General features: G+C 49.3%; 1 protein-coding gene across 8 annotated transcripts in view; it reads right to left on the bottom strand.

The window, feature by feature from the left end:
* The window catches only part of ARID1B (AT-rich interaction domain 1B), a 370148-nt gene that overhangs the window by 321682 nt on the left and 30261 nt on the right, over window positions 1-18205 (bottom strand). The window contains exon 1 of one of the 8 annotated variants that reach the window (XM_058662283.1): window positions 8266-8382. The exons of the other annotated variants lie outside the window; for them this stretch is intronic. The gene's annotated coding sequence lies outside the window, so the exon portion shown is untranslated. Of the gene's footprint in view, window positions 1-8265; window positions 8383-18205 lie in introns of those variants that run through there. 8 annotated transcript variants of the gene reach the window in all.

The following is an 18205-nucleotide window of genomic DNA, read 5'->3' on the forward strand; positions in this document are numbered from 1 at the left end:
ACAGTCACAGCTGTCTGCACGTCAGCGCTTTAACTGACCAGGCTCTGGAGGCCACAGCACGTAACACCATTTGCAGAGTTCTTAGCCTGACCAGTCTGGTTGGAGTTACTTATTTTATCATCTGACAAGATTTCCCTGTAATTCCTCCTTATTCAGACATGCTTTTGGATATATAATGCATGAGTTTTGCCCCTCTGTGACACACACACACCTACACAGCCCCTGGTCGAAGGCTACTGGGAGACAGCTGCTGCTAATACCTTCCCATTAACTACTGAAGAAACAATGTAAAAAAAAAAATGTTTTGTGTAAGAATTTAAGTATACTGGCAGCACAATTTAGTTGTAGTTTACAGTAACAGGCTTTCAGCGGCCAGAATAGGAATCCTGCTATCTTTTTTTTTTATGGCCGCAATGGCCAGAGTTGAGCCAATCCGAAGCCAGGAGCCAGGTGCCTCTTCCAGGTCTCCCATGCGGGTGCAGGGTCCCAAGGTCTTGGGCCATCCTCTCCTGCTTTCCCAGACCACAAGCAGGGAGCTGGATGGAAAGATGGGTCGCTGGGATTAGAATCAGTGCCCATACGGGATCCCAGGCATGCAAGGTGAGGACTTTAGCCACCAGGCTACCGCATCAGAATCCTGCTATCTTTACTAAGATTAATCAAGTCCAAGAAAACTCACACACTTTTCATAGACACATGTTACTCACTGTACTTCGCAGTGCCTGCCCTCACGTGCTCAGTGTCGAGATATCCATGTTACTATTTACTCCCAAACACTAAGTTAACTAGAGATTTATGTTTTCAGACCAATTCCTTAAACTATAAATTGGAGAAACACTTTGCAAAAGACCTACAGGAAAAATAATAATATATCCATATAGAGGGAAACACAGAAGCATAGAAAAGACAAATAAACTGTTACAAGTTTTAAACTGATGCAAATTATAGCTGCTTGAAACTTGCTGGTGGGCCCGGCTCGGGGCCTAGCGGCTGAAGTCCTCGCCTTGAACGCACCGGGATCCCATATGGGCGCCGGTTCTAATCCCGGCAGCTCCACTTCCCATCCAGCTCCCTGCTTGTGGCCTGGGAAAGCAGTCGAGGATGGCCCAAGGCTTTGGGATCCTGCCCCCGCACGGGAGACCCGGAAGAGGTTCCAGGTTCCCGGCTTCGGATCGGCGCGCATCGGCCCGTTGCGGCTCACTTGGGGAGTGAATCATCGGACGGAAAATCTTCCTCTCTGTCTCTCCTCCTCTCTGTATATCTGACTTTGTAATAAATAAATAAATCTTAAAAAAAAAAAAAAAGAAACTTGCTGATAAGGATTGGTGCACCACAGACTGTGGGAAACAGAACGCATCATCCTGTGACGTCATCTGCGCTGGCTTCTCAGGGATGATGTCTGATACAGCTCTTCCCGGAGCTGCACACAGCCCTGCCCTGACCGGGCAGAGGGGCACCTGCCTCAGGGACAGCCCCTGCTCCCCACGCTGCCCACTCCCAGCGAGCCCTGCATCACCTCCGTGAGACCTGCCCAGGGCTTCCCATGTACTTCCCTGGGAGACCGTGAGTTGCCTCATGCTGTTAACTCCCTCCTGTGCTATCTTTTTTTTTTCTGCACGTGACTCCTCATCTCCCAAATGGACTCCTATGGCCATTCCTGTGCTCAGCAGTTGCTAGGTCTTACACGGAATATAGCAGAAATGATGCTGACCACTGCACTCACTCCGCTTGCGCGAGACTCCAGCCCAGAGGACCAGATCTGCTCCTTTTCCAGCTTCCGGTTACTGCATGGCCTGGGAGGCGCTGGCTCAGGTGGGAGACTCCGACGGAGCTCCAGCCGCTGCTCCTGGCTGTGGCTTGGCCCAGCCCCGTGTGATCTCATGCTGTCTTTCAAGCAAAATGAAATATAAATGTTTAAGTTCATGAAAAAACTATGCAGGATTTCATACATTTTGCATTTGTCTTACATATTTTTTTAAAACTATAAAATACCATAGGACTTCTTTTTCACAAGTCTACTAGCCACACCGTACCTTTGTATAAAGTAACTTCTATAAATAAAACTGACTACATCTGGGATTCTGAACTACTCAGAATGTGCTTAGCATTGCAAATGTTAGCATTTAAGAAATGTATTGGAGGTTCACAGAAGCTCCACCTCTGGAAACCCACTCAGACCCCCTCCCAACACCTGCCACATTTCCAAAGTGCTGTAACATTCTCCTGAGGTCACAATCCCCAGCCTGACCAAGGACTCGGCAAGGAAAAGAACCTCAGAGCTGGGAAGGCACTCAGCAGTTGCTACCCGTGTGTGCAAGAATCACTAGAAGCGTCAGCCCCAGGAATGGTAGTTCTGTCCTCGGTGTCAGAAAGACAAACCTACTCTGAGTGGTTCTCTGCGAAGTGCTGCACGGCCACTCGCTCTTCCCCTCAGCCGAGGCACGTGCCCCCCAGGCCACTCAGGTGCCTCCTCACCCCCACAGGAGCACAGCCGGCAGTCTTGGGTCCTCCCAGCAGCCCTGTGCCCACACCAGGGGAGACGACTGCTGAGCACTGACCCCTGCTTCGGGGGCTGGTCTGTCTGCATCTCTGTCTATTCTCGAATTGCTAGCCTCCGGTCACAGCTCCACCCTGCTGACACCTTTTTTTCCCAGATCCTGATTCAGACGTCTAATGTATGAGCTGCATTTTCTAGCTGGACATCATCCACAAATGACATCAGCATCCCGAGCCGGATGACAACACTGCAGCGCCCAGGGGAGCGCTGGGTCACTCCTGCAGTCTGACGGGGTCTCAGGCACCAGCCTTCCCGAGGAAGACCCTTGCTCTTGGTGCCCCGGGACCTGCCCACGGGGCCCAGGGCTCCTCCCGGGGAAGCAAGGCCAACAACTGCCTTCCTCCAAGTTCGCTAGCACAGTCCAAGTTTAGAAATACAGGACTGAGGCAAGGGGGTGTGGGAAACGCCAGAGGGTTAGAGTCAGTCTGAACAAGTGGCTAAGCGCGGGGCCAGGCAGTCAGGCGGGCTAAGGCAGAGCACAGCCACACACACATCCCTCCTAGTGCTGCTGGGAGAGCACGCGCTGTCACGCCGGAGGGGCTCCCGCTTTCCTCCTCCTAACAAATGACCTAACTGAAGTCGGAGCAAAATTACTCAGTAACTGTTTTTCCTGTCTCACCAGCAGAGTGTTAAAAGTTCAAGTCTCATCTTACATTTTTTATTTGAGGAAGAATGGCTTCCTTAATACCACAAGGCGACTGGAAGCTCAGGGCTCTCGCTGGAAGTCCTCGTGCAAGAGGTGAAGGCGTGCCCATCACTGCAGGTCCTCCCAAGCCACATCCCCAAACGCATCCCCGGTGGCTGTTTCTCCTGCCTGGGCTCACGTCCTCTCCACCAGACAAGCCTGCCCAGGCAGGACAGCTGGACCCCAACAGCACTGACCACACTGGCCAAAAGGGCTGCGCATAAACTGCGCTCTCCCTGCAGGGGGCCTTCCGAAGCTGCTCCCCATCCCCAGTTCTGGCAGCTCCCCTCAGAAAACACCGTGCTGCCCTCCACAGGGCTCATGCAGGCCTGCAGCTGCAGCGACAGCCACCAGAGGCCACCTAAGGCCAGCCCCCTGGGGACCAGGTCCCCTTAGAGCAGGATTGCTGCATTCCCAGAGCTAACACACACCCCAGCCAGCTGTCGCTGGGTGGCTAGACTGAGCCGAGGCAGTGAGACTACTCTGGTTCTCCATTTTGGGCCCAATTTGTACCAACTGACAAAATTTGTTATTAATTTAATCCCTCAAAGCTCAGCAGCTTACAAGTCAATTCAGTGAGTAAATTACTTACTAAACCACTTTCAAATTTAATTTAGGAAATGTGATGATTTTATGAACAAACTCAAATGTATATATTATTTCAGGAGTAAATTGGATCTAAAAGGAGTATCAAAGTGGAAATGGAATATACTTTCCCTCAAATTTGTGATTCTTGCCATGCAAAATTATAAAGCTTTCAGCACAACCTTTGCACTTGCAGTATTTACAGCTCCAAGTAGCCAAGGGGACCACACTGACGTGCCAATGCTGACAGCCGGTGCGAGGCCCTTCCTTAAAGAGGGACAGAATAGGGTCCGTATCTTGTATCAACACAGCTCTGATGTTTCTGTGAGAACACGTTAATGTCAGTCCCACCAACTAACTTCTCTGTATTTCACTGAATTCCTCTGCCCACTAAGATCTTACACTGACACTCAGAGCTCCTACCAGAGTGAGACAATAAAGATAGATTTTGCCCTCATTATTGTTCAGCGGTGTCCTTCCTCAACCACGGTTACGAGGCCTGGATACCTCCCACCAGCACACAGGCAGCACGCAGGCCTGGATCAGTGGTGTGAACATTACCCATCCCCAGGCCAGAGGCCACAGGACTCTGCCCTGGCGAGCTGTAGGCGGCCACTCTCCATGAGCAGACCCGCAGGTGACCAAAGTGGCCCACACTCTGCCTGACCGTGAGATGCTGGGCAAGTTACCCAAGGACGCCAAGCCCCGGCCTCCCCACCTTCCAGTGGAGACAGCAGCGCTCCCTCGGGGATGGTGGCGGCTTGCCTGCAAAAACTACTCGCAGGTGTCTAAAGACAAAGAGGAGTCACTGTTTGCCCCAGCAATCCTCATGTTGTCTCCACATCTACCAGACTGCTGTACCAATTAAATCAGCAGTTTTAAATTATAAGGAAAAAAATACAAATAAAGTTATATCAACTGTCAGTTGACTCAGCTGTCACTGGACAGGGCCTTACCAGGTATCTTCTTTTCACAGATATTGGTAAGGGACAATATATAAGGAAACTCCAAAAAGTTTGTGGAAAATGGAATTAAAAGGGTGGGTTTTGGTTTTCTTTAATCCATGCATATGAGCAGTCACCGAAAGTTCCCAAGTGGGCAAGCAATAGGCACAGTGGCTAAGATGCCACTTGGGACAAGGCATCCCTATCGCAGGTTCGAGTCCCACATTCACTGCAGATCCAGCTTCCTGCTGACATACCCTGTCCCTGCCACCTACCAAGGACACTCGAGTGGAATTCAGGGCTCCTGGCTATTGCCTGGTCCAGCCCCACTGCAGACATCTGAGGAATAAACCAGCAGATGGAAGGCATGTCTCCCTCCCTCTCCCCACTCCTGCTCTCCCAAGTACAACAGATTTCTTAAAGTTCATGAAAAATGTGTTTGGGAAAAAAATTATTCAGAGATGGCAGACATTTTTTGCATGAAAAGAAGCTGACCTTTTTTTAAAATGTGAGAGACAGATAAAGAGAGAGAGAGTATTAGTGGCCCCATTCACTGGTTCACACCCCAAAACACCTGCAAGGCCCTGGACCAAGTCGGAAGCCAGGAGCTGGGTCCCTGTGTGGGTCCAGCTGCAGGCCTGGCCCTCGCAGGCAGTTTGGAGCCATTATCAGTGTTTCCCAAGATCTGTATTTACAGGAAGCTGCAGGCAGCAGCCAGAGTCCAGGCTGGAACCCAGATACTCCAATATGAGATACACATCGTACCTGCTAGGCCAGGCGGAACACTCAAGTTACCTTTCAATTCAACTGTTCACAAATTCTTTCAAGTATACTTGCATGCTAATTCTTATGTAATTTAGTTCTTCAAAACAAAACGACCCTTAGCGTGACTGCTACAGTCCCATCTCACACTCTAGGAAAGCAACTAACCCTTAGCACGTAAGCCTACAAGGAAGACTGGGGGAGCCACTACTAGGACGAGAACAAAATTAGGACCTAAACTGTAGGTCAAAATGCTCAATCAAAATTCAACTTCCTGACCGTGATAACTGCCCTGAGGCATGGTGTAGTCACTTGTTCCCAGGAAATACCCACTTTAGTACTGAGGATTGAGGGACATGATGCATACTATCTGCTCTCAAATGATTTGAGAAAATATATTAATGGATGGGTGGACAAGCAATGAAACAGATCAGCCAACAGTGTAATAAAACAAAATGCTAATGCCAAAACGGTACGATTTGAAGTGTTCGGAATTTCTCTACATTGTTCTTGTAACTTTCTTATAAATCTGAAAACACTTCAAAATAAAAGCTAAAGAAATCTGATTTCATTTCCTGATTTCATTTCCTTTACCATATTCCACCAGCGGTATCGCATGGGAGGTGGATGTTATGTTCTCCACACTGGCTATAACAGTTTGTATTCCCACTAACAAAGTACTAACAAGATTATGCTGTTCTCCACATTCATGTCTGTGTTTGGCCAGTTGGTTTCTGTTTCGTCTTTTTGGTAGGAGCCATCTAAGTGGCATGAGATACTACATCCTTGTGGATCTCATCTACATTTGGCCTAATGGCTAATGTGTCATATATTTATCAGCCATTAATACACCTTCTTCCAAGCAATGTCTGTATAGATCCTTTAGCCACTCCTTAACTGGATTGTGTTGATGTTGTGGCTAGGACAGGAATCAACCGGGGCATCCATCATGAATATGGTTAATACACACAATGGAATATTATTCAGCCATAAAACAGAATGAAATACTAACATCAGCAACAAAATGGGGTGGAACTGGGGTCTTTATGTTAATCGAAACAAGCCAGATACGGAAAGACAAGTATTGCCCGTTCTCCTTCGTGTGTGGAAGTTAGGAAGGGGCCAGTCTGAATGGCATGGAGGGAAGGTGACGGAGGGAGGCTGGAGACTGAACAGGTGACAGAACAGAGGCAGAGAGCTCTAGTGTTCTGCAGCTCCAACACAACTGTGTATCATGGCGTAGCGATCTGTAACCACAGGGATGGCAGACTCCAAATATACACACTCGATGTCGCGGACCCTAGGACATTGAGTGGCCAGCCCACATCCTCAGGTGCTGGCGTGGCTGCTGGGAGTGGGCCCCAGGAGGACATTGAGTGGCCAGCCCACATCCTCAGGTGCTGGCGTGGCTGCTGGGAGTGGGCCCCAGGAGGACAGTGCGTGGCCAGCCCACATCCTCAGGTGCTGGCGTGGCTGCTGGGAGTGGGCCCCAGGAGGACAGTGCGTGGCCAGCCCACATCCTCAGGTGCTGGCGTGGCTGCTGGGAGTGGGCCCCAGGAGGACAGTGCGTGGCCAGCCCACATCCTCAGGTGCTGGCGTGGCTGCTGGGAGTGGGCCCCAGGAGGACAGTGCGTGGCCAGCCCACATCCTCAGGTGCTGGCGTGGCTGCTGGGAGTGGGCCCCAGGAGGACAGTGCGTGGCCAGCCCACATCCTCAGGTGCTGGCGTGGCTGCTGGGAGTGGCACTCTCCTTATCTTACCCCAGAAACAGGAAGAGCAGGAAGTAAGATTGGGAGCAGTGGCCTCATCCACTCTCCCCCATTCCTTGACCCTTCCCATCCAAATCGGTGCTTCACATGGGTATGCGTCTTTCTCAACTATGTAAACATCATCAGAAATAAATCTATTACGAAAAAAAATAAATACACACAAAAGAAAACAGATCAGGACGTGCTGTGTACCCCTGCTGAACACTGTGCTGCACCCCACAGAATAAACAAATATCAGGAAATCTAATTTTTTTTAAAAAAGAGGGAAAAGGGCCTAGTACAGTAGCCTAGCAGCTTAAGTCCTTGCGTTGAATGCGCCAGGATCCCATATGGGCGCAGGTTCTAATCCCAGCAACCCAGCTTCTCATCCAGTTTCCTGCTTGTGGTCTGGGAAAGCAGACTAGGACAATCCAAAGCCTTGAGACCCTGCACCCACGTGGGAGACTTGGAAGAAGATCTGGGCTCCTGGCTTCAGATCAGCTCAGTTCTGGTCATAGCAGCCGCTTGGGGAGTGAATCATTGGACGGAAGATCTTCCTCTCTGTCTCTCCTCCTCTCTGTGTATTTGACTTTGCAATTAAAAAAAAAAAATCTGAAAAACAAACAAACAAAAAAAAAAACGAGGGAAGAGCATTTGGATTACGCAGTAAGTCGCTGGTTAGGATGCCTGCACCCACACTGGAGCACTGGGCTCCAAGGCTCCTGCTCCACTTCCTGCTCATGCAGACCCTAGGATGGCTCAAGGAGCTGGTTCCTGCCGCCCACAGAGAAGACCTGGGGTTGCAGGCTTTCAGCACTGGCCTTGGTCCAGTCCTGGCCATCACGCACACCTCAAAACGAGCCAGCAGATCACAGTGCACTGTCTGCGGCTATGGCTGTCTGCTCTAACAATTTTAAGTTTTTACTTTTATTTATTTCAAAGGCACAGATAAACAGAAAGGTCTCCTATCCACCAATTTACTCACCAAATTCCCCAGAACAGCAAAACCAGAGTCATTTTAAAGGCCAGGCCAGGTCAATGCCAGAAGCCAGGAACTTAATGTAGGTCTGCCCCCAGCTGCCAGGGACCCAACCACCTGAACCTCCCCACGCCCAGGATGCCCTGTCAGAAGGCTGGACTGGAACACGGCCGAGACGCAAACTGAGGCACACCAATTTGAGATGCGGGCCTCAAACGGGCACTGAACCCAGGCCAAACACTCCTCACCACTTAAAAAAAAATTAAAGCCAATTTTAAAAGAGGCCAAATGCCAAAGGAAAGTCAAGAATAGCATAGTGACTACTACCTGTCACTTCTGCAGGTGGTCCCACAGCCCACATGGGGGTCAGCCACAACAGCTGCAGGTGGTCCCACAGCACACATGGGGGGCAGCCACAATGGCTGCAGGTGGTCCCACAGCACACATGGGGGGCAGCCACCATGGCTGCAGGTGGTCCCACAGCACACATGGTAGACAGCCACAACGGCTACAGGTGGTCTCATCCCGCATGGGGGACAGCCACAACGGCTGCAGGTGGTCTCATCCCGCATGGGGGACAGCCACAAGGGCTGCAGGTGGTCTCATCCCGCATGGGGGACAGCCACGACAGCTGCAGGTGGTCCCACAGCCCACATGGTGGACAGCCACGAAAGCTGCAGGTGGTCCCACAGCCCACATGGGGGACAGCCATGATGGCTGCAGGTGGTCCCACAGCCCACATGGGGGACAGCCACGACAGCTGAAGGTGGTCCCACAGCCCAAATGGGGGACAGCCATGATGGCTGCAGGTGGTCCCACAGCCCACATGGGGGACAGCCACGACAGCTGCAGGTGGTCCCACAGCCCAAATGGGGGACAGCCATGATGGCTGCAAGTGGTCTCACCCCGCATGGGGGACAGCCACAACAGCTGAGCCAAGGCACTGAGAGCTTGGGCTAATTCTACCCTTTTTAAAAAAGGAAGGAGGAGAGCAAGAGGAAAAGAGGGAGAAGGCAGCAGAGACTAGAACAGGGGCTCTAACTCAGGGAGAAACAGTCCTTCCCCTGAAAGTATCCAGGAAAGGAACAAGGGGGGAGGGAGAGAAGAAGGAGTGAAAGATGGAAAGGAAACAGTCAGGATTCAGTTTTTTGATCTACAATGTAAAAATAAAACCAAACAAAAACTCTCACGGTAGTACTTACAGATGTAAAATGTATCATCTTTTGTCCCAGAATTCTTATTTTTATAAATCTAAAAAAAAAAAAAAAAAAGTTCTCCCATCAGAGCTTGGCTCTCTGCAGCCCAAGAGTGAGTGAGATGTGGACTCGTGTCCTGGGTATGCGCAGTCTGGCACAAGGAACAGAGCACAGGAGGTTTTCAACATTCAGTATAAATTTTAGAAGTGCCTCAGTCAGGGGAAGAGGAGGGTCCCGGGACAGTCAGAGCGCCTGCTGTGGTGGCCGCTCATCTCTCAGCTCCAGCCAGAGGACATCAACCAAGCTTGGGGCTGTGGAGCCACTCAGATGCTGGTGACACTGGGCTCGCCCATGGCTCATCTTGGTTTCTCTCAACTTCCTCCTCTGGAGGCAGGATAGGGGTCGTCACTTGGCCTCCAGCTAACACCAGATATGCCCAGGTTCCAGCCCAGGCCATGCTCCGGACTGCAGCTTCCTGCTCCTGTACCACTTGCTAGGCAGCAGATGGCCCATGTGCTTGAGTCCCTCCTGCCTGCCACCAGCTGAATCGAGACCCTGCCTCCTAGCTTAGACCCCAAGGCCACTGCGGACATCTGCGAGTGAAGCACTGGTAGAAGCACACTCCTTCTCTCGCCTGCCTCCCTCTCGACTCGCTACTTCTCAAATACATTTTCTCAGACATTGCCAAATAAACCACTGATTAAATAAATCATTAAACAAATGAGAAAGTGAAAGTTAGCACACCTTCATCCCCTGGTGTAAGCATCAAATCGCACAATGGCAAATGCTGAGATAATGTCTCAGACTCAAGTGTCAAAGCCCAGCACCGCTCCATGCCCTCTGCCACACCTTCTGCCCCCGCCCACGAGACAGAAGGGGCTCCAAGATGGAGTCTGGCTGGTGCTGTCAGTGTACAGCCCTGGCATGCCCCCTCTTCCCTGCACAATCTCCAGCCACGGAGATCACACCGAATGTGGACCGTGAGATCTCTCCTCTCTGCCTTGTGCTCTGTCAAAGTCTTTCTAGCCAACACAGCCAGATTCGCAAGGCTCACCTGTGACGACCCCCCCCACTGCCACCGCTGGACCAGCCTCACCCCCAGCTTCCCTGTGAACCCCACAGCTCTCCCAGAGCCCACAAACAACCTCAGCGCCCCCTCAGTGCCCCCTCAGCGCCCCCTCAGCACAGCTCTCCCTTAACAGACACCAGGTGTTTCCACAGTCGAATGAATGCTTGCTTCGCCTCTCTCAGCAGGCGGGAAACTCAAGCTCGGAACGCTGGCTTCCTCAACTCAACTCTCCTTGTAGTCTCATTTCCTGACACATAGTGGATAGTCACTGTTATTATTTCCTTAATAATACGCAAGTAAATGAAAGAAATGCAGTAAAATAAACCATTACCTCTCTCCAAGCTACCCTCTCTAAATCGCACAAGCCTTCCCAGATGCATCCACTAGAAGTAATACACGCTATACAACCTGATAGGCAATCTGGCTTGTAAGAGAAGCTGAGTGGGGCCCGCGTGGTAGAGTAATGGTTAAGGGCCTCACCTTGAATGCGCCAGGATCCTATACGGGCGCAGGTTCTAATCCTGGCAGCTCCACTTCCCATCCCGCTCCCTGATTGCGGCCTGGGAAAACAGTCGAGGATGGCCCAACGCCTTGGGACCCTGCACCCGTGTGGGAGACTCGGAGGAAGTTCCTGGCTCCTGGCTTCGAATTGGCACAGCACTGGCCATTGCGCTCACTTGGGGAGTGAATCATCGGACGGAAGATCTTCCTCTCTGTCTCTCCTCCTCTCTGTGTATCTAGGCCTTTCCAATAAAAAAATAAATTAAAAAATCTTAAAAAAAAAAAAAAAAAGAGAAGCCGAGTGAATGTTCAGGGTGAGAGTGTCCCCTGCTGCAAGCCGGATTTTTCTCAGACTCCACTTAGTGCAAAGCTCCAGGGCAAGGCAGCTCCGCAATCCAAGGTCTAACGTCACTACTGCTCACGTTCTCAGAATGCTCTGCAAGCTGCTGCTGTCGTAGCTACGGTAACTAAAAACATGTGCTACTCTGAAAGATGAACGCTAGATGCTACACGGGAAATGTTCCAAGAGTCCTTTGTGGAAAAAGACCTGGCTCAACTGGGTTGAATTCAAACCTGTCCAGATAAACACACTGCAAGCAGAGGGAACATGAACTAGGATGATACGCAAACGTGAGGATGTGTTGTTCCATTTCCTTGCTGCCTAGGACTGGATAAGCAGCTGAAGCGTAAATAACAAGCAGAAACATCCAGAGATGGAGATGCGGCTTCTCTCCCTGCGCCCCTTCACGTACACTGGATAGCAGCAGTAACCATGGTATGCTGGTCATATATCCTGAGCATTTATGGCAAATTATTAATCAAGTCCCACCTGAAACAATTTGTTAAATTGATTTTAATCACTGGGCCTCACTTGTGAAGCTTTGTATAATCAGCATTTCATTTACAAAATTAATTGCCTGATTGAAGCTCAGGAGGCAGGTGCTGTCATAACTCCGCAGCAGGGTGTCACAACACGGGATTCTGACAGTAGGATAAGCACTGCTATTTTAAAAGTGGGTGAGGGGGAACCACACATGTCACAGGACCCCTTCAGCCTGCAAAAAAGCTCGAGTTTCATAGCAATTACACTGGGTATCAACTGGCTTCTGCTACATGAATCAGTACACACCCCACGGACGCAGGTGTGAGGGGTTTTTGTCCTCTTACAATATTTACCAGAATACAAACACGGGTCCCTCCATTTGAGTCAAGCCCAAACTCAAGCTGCAACATCTCCATTATCTCCAGCAGGACTAGCAGAGATGAACCCAGTGCCAGCCTTCTCAATTTCCCATCCTATTCTTGTCTTAAATTTTCTAATAAAATGGCAAGCAAGACCAGAAACTTTCTAGATACCAAACATAGATACCAAAACATAAGATACCAAAACATAACCATTTTGAGCAGCCTCAAAAAAAGGCATACATTCAGTCCTCTCAAATCACATGTATATATTATTATTACCTTACAATGCTTTTATATTTAATTTCTTGCTGTTCACTACTAGTCTATTGCAACTAATGAATACATTTTACATCTGTAAGTACTACCGTGAGAGTTTTTGTTTGTTTGGTTTTATTTTTACATTGTAAATCAAAAAACTGAATCCTGACTGTTTCCTTCCATCTTTCATTCCTTCTTCTCTCCCTCCCCCCACTTGTTCCTTTCCTGGATACTCCTGCGAAGTGAGACCATTTTACCTGTGTCGCCATGTCGCCATATTGCATAATGTCTCCATGGACACAACATGGAACCAAGGCAGCAATGTCGCTACTTAATCACTTTTCTGAGACAGTGTCCGGCTCTGCCCAAGTTCTGGGTCCCAGTTCCACCTGTGTTCTTCCACCTTCCTAGGGCTCACATGCCAAGCCAAGCAGTGGTCTAAGGCATAAAGGAACACCCAGGGCACAAAAGGGCAGGGGGCTGATTTCAAACAACTCCAGTTCTGAATAAGGTTTCCCGCAACGGATCCCTGGGATTCACAGGGGGACCTAGTCTGGGGACCAGTCAGGGCTCCAAGCTGTGATCAGCAGAATCCCTTGAAAATAGAAAAGCTCACCTTACAACTTTAAATCTGGTGACCAGTAGTATTTTATTTGCTGATGCTTGCACCCACTTCCCTACGGCCAGCTCACGGCAAACTCATGGCCACTGAATGTAAAGGTCCAGACTGCATTAGCCAGGGGCTCAGGGTGCAGGGCAGCCCCCCAATCTCTGTGCCTCACATCACACCACTGCAGAGTAGAGTACTCCCGGGGCTGCCCTGGGAGCTGACAAGCCAATTTCTACCAAGTGCATTCAGTTCAGAAGCAAAGGGCATTATGAAAGTATAACACATATCCAGGGTCACCTCTTAGGCTACAGAGACTGTCATCAAAGAACAGGCTTCACAAATCCAAATGCATATCAATTTAACTGCATCAAAAGCATTCTATCGAGGGAAGGCACAAGTGCAAGGGTTGAGGACATAACACTGCACCCAGACACTTAACGCTCACTCCACTCCCACCTGCGACAAGTTCACAACACATCAGCAAGGGGCTACAGCAGTGACTTTCAGAGGTGACATACACAGGAATGGGGGTTAGCACAGAGATGCAACTGAAAATGCACAGCATGAGTCTGACTGTCTACTCAGGGAAAGGAGGGAAACTGGCCTTTTTCTAACATACGCTGTAAGGTGGAGCTCGATAAAACAATCCCGGTTGCGGGGGATGTCCAGGAGTTTAGCTTCCGTCTTTTCAAGGGAGGCAAGAGCTACGGGGCCCTGGTCCCCTGGGAAACTATCTGAAGGCGGGAAGGGGTATGAGGAGATTGACTTTTATCCAAGGAAGTCAGTACTTAGAAACAAAGAGTTAAACAAAAGCAGAATCACGTTACCTTAGAGGCCATGTCTGTTCACTTATTCATGCACTCAGCCTTGCTTGAACCAAGCAAATATTAATACACAAAGTTCCAGGGAAGGTAAGTGCAGGTCTGAGATGGTCTGCAAATCTACGAAGCAAGCACTGGTACAGAGGAATGAAGAGACACAGAGGCAATACACAGCCTACACGAGCTTACACATGCCACGGGAAAGAGGAACGGGCCCTCTGAGTCCAAGGCAGGGAAAGGCTCAGGGGGAGACTGCCACTGAAGTTGATAACACAAAACGAGAAAACACGCATATATCTCAATGTACAAATGTCACAACCACCACCATTCATGCAGTGCCTACTGTGCACTTAACACTCTGTGGGTGACACATTCAAGACAGGACCAATGAAGTACCTCCCTTGTCAACCACCACCTGCCTCGAAGGGGATGATCTCTGCGAGCTGGTAACCCGCCCAGGGGCACAGTGAGGCACGAGCGTCAGCACAGCCCCAGGTGGGGCCAAAGCTCTTGGAGGACTGTCCCTGCATCCCCTACAAGGCCGTTCCAATAACCACAAGACTCTTCTTTCAAGCTGCCATGAGCTGAACCATGCCCTCCATCCCCACCTTGCCAAATCCTTTGGTTGAAGCTCTGCTCTTCCCCTTCACTGCCACCCCTGGCTCCTGGCCACGTGACTGTAGCTGGAGCAAAGGCCCATGGAAAGGTAGAACACTGAGGAAGGCTGGGCCTCCTTGATTCAGCCTAGGCACCACACGAGGTGGGTGAGGACACACTGGGGTCCTCCCGCTCCCCTGTGAGTTGAGGAAACTACTTTTTTATTCATTTAAAAATAAACCAAGAAACCCAAAGAAAAACACACTTGCCTCCCACTGCCAGACCTTCCTATTTAAGGCAAATATTTTTATACATTACATGTTTCTTTGAGATCCCTGCTACCTGCCTCTCCCCTCCCCCCCTTATCAGTCCACCACTACCCCCCCAGGACTAAGGACAGAGCCTAGGAGTTCAATCCAGCTTCTCACGCAGGTGGCAGGGGCCCGATCACCTGAGCCATCACTGCGGCCTTTGTCATTGCAGGAACTGGACCTGGGAGCTGAGCGAGGGTGTGCACCAAGGCACACGGATACGGGATGAGCTTCGCGGCCCCAGAAAGGCAGACCCGTCAGACGGCCCTGCAGCAGCAGCCCAGATGTGCCCACACTTATCTCAACGCTCCATCTAACCTAGTCCTCCAACATAATGCAATTGACTCACTAGTACAATTTTACAACTCTTATTAGGCTTCTCTAAAATAAAATCCTGTTTATTAAATTGCTTCTTTTAAGCATACAGTTACTAACCTGTTTCCAACTAAATCAGGTATCACATGAAAAGATTATACAGTGAAAAGAAAACTCTAAGGATTAAATTTCATCTAAATACCAAAATTAAAACTGGGCTAAATTTTACAACTAGAAAATTTCTTTTTAAGAAGAAAAGCAACTTAACTTATACACAGGCTCCTGGACTGGTAAACCGTAAGCATCCTATGAGAAGACACGGCGCAAGAAATGACCACATTTTTCACAAAGTATCTGAGGCAAAGGCCAATGGACCCAATGTGGCCATCATGTGCTGCTTCCGTTTGAATCAGGAGGTTGGTCATAGTGCGGCATGGTTCAGCAGCCCCAGAGCTCACACAGACGGGACGCTCATGTGCCAACTGGGACATAAAGAGTAAGCAATGCCAAGGAGGCCAAAAATAAGACGTCTGATAATGTACTGAATTAGGTGGTTGGGTTTTAACTTTCAAAAGAATAACAGCAAATAAACTAAAACAGACGCAATAAATAAAAATCACCAAAATGTGCTATTTCAGAGTTGTATTTAGCCATGTGACTGTGATTAATTTTAATAAGAGTCATTCAGATAAAACAAATTCATATGTACAAACTTGAAAACATTTCTCCCCAAATCCCAAAGAAATAGAAATTCTTGACACTGTTTTTAATCAAGCATTTGGGTTCTGTTGAAAATGTTCACTTCTTTCTTTCGAGCTGCCTTGCACTATTCAGGCAAACCAAGAGAACAGAGCAGGATATTGATTATGTCTTAAACCACAGAGACAAAGAATCTGCACAATTAGTGAGTAAGCCCTTATTAACAGATAACACAGGTGTTTTTATATTCAGTTTTCATGGGGGAATACAGATTAGGAGAGTTCTGTAATGATGGAGAGCTGAACTATCCACAGCTGTTTCTTGAAACTGAAGATGAAGGAATGAAAGTAAATAAAAATGACCATTAAAAACAAGACGAGGAGCGGGAACGGGTGTGACTCGCAGGAAGTATGTGCTCGCAGAGTGAGGACTTCAGCCACGGGGCAGTTCTGACTCACAGCCAGTTTACACTCAGCCCACACAGACAGCCAGCAGCACATGCTGGATGGCCAAGAGCGTAAGCAAGGTGCCCCTCTTGAGCAGGTGTCACAGCAGAAAGTCACAGCCACATAGCATCGCACCTAAAACAGCAAGAGACTGACATATTTCAAAATCTACATTCAACCACTCCACTGTTCCTAGCTAGATACAATGAAAATAACTTCAGGAAAAATTTAAAAACCCAGCTGCCACCTTCTGAATAGGAAATGTTCTCATCTTCCCTCAATTACTTTTAAATTTCAATTACAAATTTTAATCGCTTTGAAATAACGACCCCAACCTCGGCTCTGGGACAGAACATGACTGGCACATCCGCGGCTACACGGTCCTGGGCAGGCTGCATCTTCCTAGCACAACTCTTGGAAGGTGGCAGGGACACACGGGAGGCCTTGGGCTGCCTCGGGGGTCGCCAGAACCGGCCACTCCAGAGGGTCCAGACCCAAGTCCCTGTCCAGTTGTCCCCAGTCCTCTTGCCAACTGCCTGCAGAAGACAGTGCCACTCTGTGTGACTCAGGGACCCACAGCACAAACACGTGGTAGGATGTCGTCTCTTTGGTTGGCTTCTGCTTGGGACACTGAGACCCTCTCTTCTCTGCACCCATAAAAACCATCCAAAGAGAAAAAATAGAACTGCTGAGATAAATCTGAAGTAAAAAGGCCCCAGGGAGGAGAATAGCCGAAGAGCACACTCGTATGAGTGCAATTACGGGTTTCTGTGTGGCCACTCAGGCTCACGGATGTGTGCATATATTCACATGCAGAATCTCAAAATACAGAAACAAGTACAGCAAAACAAATTTAACTCACAGTGGATATCTCTGGAAAGAGGAAATAGCAAAAGCAATTTTTAGAATTTCTATTTGATTTTGTTTATTTGAAAAGCAGAGACAGAAAAAGAGAGATCTTTCATCTGCTAGCTTATTCCCCACATATAACAGCTAGAAGTGCACAGGCTTGGCAATGACCCTAGGACTTGGGCCAACACCCGTGCTCCCAGACCATGCATCAGCAGGGAGCTGGAATTGGGGGTGAAGCCAGGAACTCAGGCAGTAGAGGATGTGGCATCCCAAGCAGCATCTTAACCACAACATCAGATGGCCAAAGCCCAAAAGGGACTTTCAATGTTTGAACCCTGTATAATGGAAATAGAGGGGCAGGCATTTGGCTGCAAGTTGGGAAGTTGGCATCCCATATTAGAGTTTCTGGCTTTGGGTTCCAGCTCCAGTCTTGCTAGCGGAGACCCTGTGAGGGAGGAAGACCTGGCTTAAGTTCTTGACTCAGCCTCAAGCAACCCCAGCTGTAGGTACGCATCTGGGGAAGGAACAGCAAACTGGAGCACTCCCACCTTCCACTAAACAAACAGGGCCATGTGCTTAAGTCTAATGGTTAAGACGTTTCCACACCTTATTAGAGAACTCTGATTCCCAGCTGTGGCTCTCAACTCCAACTTCCTGTGAATGTAGAGCCTGGCAAGCACTGGGGCCCTGCGTGCCATGTGGGAGACCCTGAATTGCATTTTCCACCCCAGCCCGTCCACAGAGCAGCAGGGAGTGAACGAGTAGGGTCTCCTTCTACTTCTCAAATAAGCAAAATCTTAAAAAGAAAACAAATTTACATATTATGCTTGTCATGAAAAAGGAAAGAAAGAAAACCTTAAGCATAAAAGCATTTGGGGTTCGGTGTTGGGACAGTGCATGCTGAAGCTGCTTGGAGCCCACCTGGGTGCCAGTTTACGCGCTGGCCACTTTGCACTTCCCATCCAGCTTTGTTCTAACGCACTGGGAGGCTTCCAAGGACGGCCCAGGGATGAGCATTCCTGCCGCACAGGGGCAAGTGAGACGGAGCTCTCGCCCTGGCCGCGGCCTGCCTAGGCTGTCCGGCAC

Source organism: Ochotona princeps, chromosome 1 (genome assembly GCF_030435755.1).
Source record: "Ochotona princeps isolate mOchPri1 chromosome 1, mOchPri1.hap1, whole genome shotgun sequence".
Taxonomy (NCBI): Eukaryota; Metazoa; Chordata; class Mammalia; order Lagomorpha; family Ochotonidae; genus Ochotona; species Ochotona princeps.